The sequence below is a fragment of the Agelaius tricolor genome, unplaced genomic scaffold (genome assembly GCF_023055355.1).
Source record: "Agelaius tricolor isolate 1412-34295 unplaced genomic scaffold, bAgeTri1.0.p SCAF_87, whole genome shotgun sequence".
In the NCBI taxonomy this organism is placed as follows: domain Eukaryota; kingdom Metazoa; phylum Chordata; class Aves; order Passeriformes; family Icteridae; genus Agelaius; species Agelaius tricolor.
The window spans coordinates 268940-275427 of NW_027269347.1; the positions used below are offsets into that span (position 1 = coordinate 268940).

Consider the following 6488-nt stretch of genomic DNA (forward strand, 5'->3'; position numbering starts at 1 on the left):
GTAAATGAGATTTGTTATTGTACGTAGCTAACAAATATTGTGCAAAGATCTGGAAGAATCTGCTGTGCTTTCCCCATGAGCACTTGAAAGTGAAAAATGGAAGTTTGTACTGCCCACTTCTGGACTCAAACAGTAACTAATCAACTAGAGCCTTGGTATATCCTAGGGACATGAATCCATGGGATATCACAGAATTCTCCTGATCCCGTGAGTGTGTCCTGTGAGGTGCTGTGTAAATCACCTGAAAAAGTACAAAAATATTGCCAGCAACACTGCAGAAAGCTTGCAGGAAATGCAAACAGCAGGGAAGGGTGTAAAATCCCATCTGCCCGTTTCTGTGCCTGATTTTATTTATGGGCTGAGGGTGCCCTGCTTGTTGCCATGGCCACAGTGCACAGCTCCATCTCTCCTGTCTCCTTCTCTGGCCTCAGGCCCAGTTCCTGGGAGCACCCCATGGGGAGAATCCAGGCAGTGAAAGAGACAAAGAGCCCAAACTCCTGGGCTCAGACTCAGACAGGTCCATGGGGGAAGGAAAAGCTGTGCAAGGAAGCAAAACCAGGAATTCATTCCCTGCTTCCCACGGGCAGGTGGGTGTTCATCCGTGCCCAGGTGAGCAGGGCTCCAGCCCAGGCAATGGTGACCTGGGGACACAAATGCCATCACTGCCAGCATCCCCCCCTTTCTGCTTCTTCCCCCTCTTTCCAGACTGATTCTTCTTCCACATGGTCTGGGAATGCCCTGGGGTCAAGTCAGGTCACTGTCCCAGCTGCGTCTCTGCCCCTTTCTGGTGCTCCCCAAGCCCTCGCTGCCAGGGCAGGATGAGGAACAGGAAAGGCCTCGGCTCTGGGCAGGAACAAAACCCTCCTGGAACCTTCCCTCTGTTTCCAGGCCAAATCCAAGCCCTGCCCCAGAGAAGCCCCTGGAAGGAAGTTCAGTCTCCCCAGCCCAAAGCAGTCCCCAGTGCCCATCCCCAGCACCAGGCACTGCCTTCCCCAGGGCGTCTCCTCTAGGAAAGGGATGGCTCAGCGAGCACCAGGCCGATGGCGATTGCAGCTCGGGGGGAAAACAGGCGGGAGGGGATCCCTGCTTGGAGTTCCAGGGGTGCTTTATGGGCCAACACACCCGAGGGGTCCAGGCACCAAGAACCAAGAACAAAGCAGGGTCCAGGCTTTTATATGGGACAAGGGAGGGGGAGCTTTGGTGTCGCCATGATATTTTCTGAAACTGAGAAGCTCAGAAGCCTCACAGCAAAAGAAAAACAAGAATTATCTGCTGCTGTGGAATGCAACAGGTGCATCTTTGATTGGTCCATGTTAGTTGTTTCTAATTAATGGCCAGTCACAGTCAGCTGGCCCGGACTCTCTGAGAGTCATGAGCTTTTGTTGTCATTCTTTTCTATTCCCTGCTTGCCTTCTGATGAAATCCTCTCTTCAATTCTTTTAGTATAGTTTTAATATATCATTTTCTTTTAAGATAATATATATCATCAATAATAAATCAGCCTTCTGAAACATGGAGTCAAGATTCTCGTCTCTTCCCTCGTCCTGGGACCCCTGCAAACACCAGCGCACTTTGGGCCTGAGGGCCAATGGGCAGAGGGAACAAGGGTGGTGCAAAGGCGGGACAAAAGGGCAGCAACCAACTGGGCTTCAGGGGAGGAGCTGCAGGCAACGGGAACCAATAGGAAAGCGGGAGTGGGGAACATTCTAGAACTGGGGAGGAGAACAAGGATGATGTAACTTGAGTCATCAACATGTAAGGGACAGGATGCCACCAGGACACACACCAGGGGACAATGTCACCACACCTGTGGGGATGCTGCCACCAGGACGCCTCCAGTGACACCCAGCATGGGCCCACATGGCCCCTGTGGGTGACACTGACCCTTGCCCTGTCCCCAGGGGCGGTTGGGGTCCCCTGAGCACGGTGGCCCTGGGACACCCTGGTGGCTGTCACTCTCTCCTGGGCCACTTGTCACCAGCTGAACAAGGTCCCATCCTGCCCTGGTGGGTGGTGACATTCGTCTGGGACACCACAATGGTGGCAGGGGGGACGTGGTGACAGGAACTGCATCAGGCAGCGCTATGGATGAGATGAAGGTGCTGGTGGCACTGTGGTGGCACAGGTGGTGGCCTTGATGCTGTCCCAGTTCATGTCCCCATCCATGATCATGTCCTCTCATGTCACCATCCATGGCTGTGTCCCCCCATGTCCCTGTCCATGGCCACTTCCAACTCAGGTCCCCACCCAGGGCTGTGTCCCCACGTGTTCCTATCCAAGCCTTAGTTCAATGTCTTGATTTTTACCCCAATTTCAGGGCTTTCAAAGGTATGAACAGAAACCTTTGTGTTTGAAGGCAAAACCAAAAGGATTTATGTGTCCCTGCCAGAAGAGCATCCACGTGCTTGGGTGGGTGGGAAGAACCTTTTTTGGAGGGGTTTCCAACCCCACTGTCTCCAAAATCATGGGTTTTGCCCCAGTCTGACCCGATTTGGTTGTAGAAGATGCCTGTGGGGCAGAGAGAATTAAAATGATGGATTTGTATTGGAGAAGACCTCCAAGGCCACCCAGCGTTACTTGATGCCACCAGGAAGACACAAGAAGTGAGATTTTTCTGGGGTCAGAAGTCGACAAATCTGCTCCATGTCGCTATAGGACATGAAACAACATGAGCGCACACACCACTGTTCTCAAGGGGAAAAAAGGGAAGTTTATTTCCTGACTCCAACATTTATAGTTTTCCAAAAGTGACAGTGGATTGGAGGGTGACAGTGCCACCTCTCCAATGACACTGGACAAACCAACAGTCCATCAAATTTCTTCTCCTCCATAAAAGAATGCAAAACAATAAGTTATTTACAGGAAGTATGTGAGAAAGTTTGCTACAAGAATGTAAACATCAGAAGGCCTAGAAAAATCTTCAAAAGTCAGGGCGACAGCTCTCCACAATGGATTTCTGATGTTGGTCTGTGGGTGTGTCCAGGTGCTCACGGGGAGCCAGGAGCCAGCCAGGTGTCTTCCTAACACAAATCAGCAGCACCACGGATCACCAGGGCTCTGCCCAACGGGGTCACTGGGGATCATCCAGTGCTGATCCTCCAATGAGGAATGGAGCTGTGGAGCTGGAGCAGCACACAAAGCTCTTCCCGCCCTGGGAGCACTCCCACAGCTTCCCTCAGTGCTGGATGAAGCGGTCCAGCTGGAGGAAGATTGATTGATTGTCCTTCTCGGACGTCCCGGCCGGCTGTCCAGCACCGCTAGCAGTAGGGGGGCACTATCCCGATCTCCGTGGTTCGGGACAGCACCTAAGGCAAACGCTCTGTGCCGTGACAGCAGTGTTACCTTGTGGCAGGACGTGGCTTGGCTTATGGCTACAGTCAGCAGAAATGAGAGAGCGCTCTCCAGCTGTGATGAATCCAGGTTTATTGGGTCCCAGGGGAAACCAGCAACCAAAGAGAGCGAGGGGGAAGTTGCAACAGCTCATAAGGAGGGAGGGACACAGGGGAGGAGTCAGTCCTTGGACGAATAGGGTTTCAGAGGGGAGTGGGATACAAAAGATTGACTTAGGGAAAACCCCAATGGGGATAACTTGAGGGTGGGGCCCCGGCCCCTGAGCCAATCACTCGACGCTCCAGCTGAAAGTTTCTAGAGAGTTCTAGAGAGAAGGGTGGGAGCGCCGAGTGATGAACAGGGCACCGGGGAGGGATTTGAGAAAGGGTACATTAATCTCCAAGACAACTGGGGAGGAGTTGGGATAACTGGCAGCATAAAGGAGGAAAGGGAGAACCAGGGCAGAACCATTGCATGATAGGGGGAACAGAACAGTCCAACTTATACAGACAACACAACAGCTGGATGCATTGGTGTTGGGTCAAGGCTGACCCCTGGGAGAAGCTCTTCCCACACCAGGCACACTCATAGGGCCTCTCCCCGCTGTGGATGCGCTGGTGGGCACTCAGGTGGGCGCTCGTCCTGAAGCTCTTCCCACACTCCCCACGCTCGTAGGGCCGTTCCCCCGTGTGGCTCCTCTGGTGGGCAGTCACTTCATAGCTGGTCTTGAAGCTCTTCCCACACCTGGGACACTCGTAGGGCCTCTCCCCGGAGTGGATGAGCTGGTGCCTGAGGAGGCTGCACTTGTCCCTGAAGCCCTTCCCGCAGTCGGGGCATCGGAAGGGCCTCTCCTCTGTGTGAGTGCGCTGGTGATGGAGGAGATTGGAGCTGATCTGAAACCTCTTGCTGCATTCATCACACTCGTAGGGCCGTTCCCCGTGTGGCTCCTCTGGTGGAAAATCAGGCTGGATCTGGCTCTGAAGCTCTTCCCACACTCAGGACATCCGTAGGGCCTCTCCCGGTGTGGACGCGCTGGTGGTGGATCAGGTTGGAGTTGTGGCTGAAGCTCTTCCCACACTGCCCACACTCATAGGGCCTCTCCCTGGTGTGGATTCCCATGTGGGAGTTCAGGCGGGAGCTCCACCTGAAGCTCTCCCCACATTCCGAGCACTCGTGGGGCTTCTCCCCATCCTGAAGCTCCTCAGGGACCCCCAACTCTGACCTGTGGTCACCTTCCCGGCCCAAGGTGGGTCTTTCCTCCTCGGATCCCCGTGATCTGCGTTTGCAGCCCCTCCTTGTGTGGGATCTCTGGGACTTTTCCTCCCCGTTGGATTCCTGTGCCCTGGAGCCACTCCAAACGGCCTCAGCCACCAGGTTCTGCTGTGGGGATTTGTCCTCCCTGCTCTCCATGCTCAGCTCCTTCCCTGGGGGAGGAAGGACAAGGAGAGGATGGGATTTGCCTCCGTGCCACAGGGAAGGGGAAGGAGATCCCCCCAGTGCATCCCTGGCTGGACAGCATCAGCAGTGGGGCTGTCCTGCAGCCGGGGGCCGTGCTGGGCTGGGAGATGGAGCAGGAGAGAGGGGGAAAGGGGCACTGACTTCCTCCTCACCTGCCTGGGTGTCCTGGGGCATCTTCTTCCTCCTCGCAGCCTCCTCCTCCACCTGGCCAAGGTTTGGGAATGGGAAATCCTGGTTTGGGGGGCAAAACAAGGGCTGAGCGTGTCGGGTTTGATGGTCCCGGTGCCCAAGTGCAGCTGGAGAAGTCAGCGCCCCTTTCAGCCTCGGGGGGCCCGGACCCCGCTCATCCCCGGCCTCCCCGACCCCTCCAGGCTGCCGGGGGTCCCTCTGCACCGGGATCGCCCCTCTCCGCCATGGATTTGGGGCGACTCCCCCTCCCCTCCCACCTGCGGCTTCCGGAGGGGGCGGAACCGGGGCAGCCGCGGCCCGAGCGGGGGAACCGCGTGGGGTTGGTGCTGCGGCTCCTCCTCCCGCTGCTCCTCTTCCTCCTCCTCTGGCCCTCCTCTTCCTCTTCTTCCCGCTCCTCTCTCTCTCTTTCCCTTTCCTTTTCCTCCTCCTCTGTCCCTCCTTTCCCTCCCGCTCCTCCTCCGCTCCCAGCCCGGCCCGGGCAGTGCCGGCACCCAAAAGCAGCCGCGCTCTGCCCTGTGGGGGTTCCAAAGCGGCCCCGCCACGCCCGGCACTGGGAGCGATACTGGGAGCACTGGGAACGATGGTGAGAGCAGCGGGCAGGAACTGGGAGCGCTCTCCCTGCCGGTCCCGCTCTTACTGGGAGCACTGGGAACGATGGTGAGAGCAGCGGGCGGGAACTGGGAGCGCTCTCCCTGCCGGTCCCGCTCTTACTGGGAGCACTGGGACGGAACTGGGAGCAAACAGCGCCCGGACGCGGCTGCAGCCGGCGGGGGCGGGGCCTAATCTGAGGTCGTGGTTATGCAAATTTGGGAGCGATCGCGCGCTGGGATTGGTGGGCGGGAGCAGGGCGGGATTTGCGCGGTCACGTGAGGGCCGAGGGGAGCCGGAGCGATGGCGGCGGCGTCCGGGGAGAGGGAATGGGGAATGGGAATGGGGACAGGGAATAGGGAATGAGGACGGGGAATGGGGACGGGGAATGGGGATGGGAGATGGGGAATGCGGACAGGGAATGGGGAATGGGGACAGGGAATGGGAATGAGGATAGGGAATGGGGGATGGGGACAGGGAATCGGGAATGGGGAATGGGGACAGGGAATGGGGGATGGGGGATGGGGACGGGGAATGGGGAATGGAATGAGGACAGGGAATGGGAATGGGAATGGGGACCGGGAATGGGAATGGGGAATGGGGACAGGGAATGGGAATGAGGAATGGGAATGGGAATGGGGACAGGGAATGGGAATGAGAAATGGGAATGGGGGATGGGGATAGGGAATGGGGAATGGGGGCAGGGAATGGGGTCCATACTGGGAATGGAGCAGGACGGGACTGGGAGTGGGGTGACACGGGAATGGGCGGAGGAAAGGGGAGTGACAGCAGGGAGGCGGGTATCCGCTACAGGGGACACCAGGAAGCGGGACAAGGGGACACAGGGACAGTTCCAGGCCGGGAGGTCCTTGATCAGCAGCCCCAGAATCTCCACCAGCATCTTCCAAAGCACCCGGAGCCGC

General features: G+C 57.2%; 1 pseudogene; it reads right to left on the reverse strand.

The window, feature by feature from the left end:
• Nucleotides 1-3686: 3686 nt before the first annotated feature.
• Nucleotides 3687-5677, reverse strand: LOC139585663 (zinc finger protein 501-like; annotated as a pseudogene).
• Between the last annotated feature and the right edge of the window lie 811 nt (nt 5678-6488).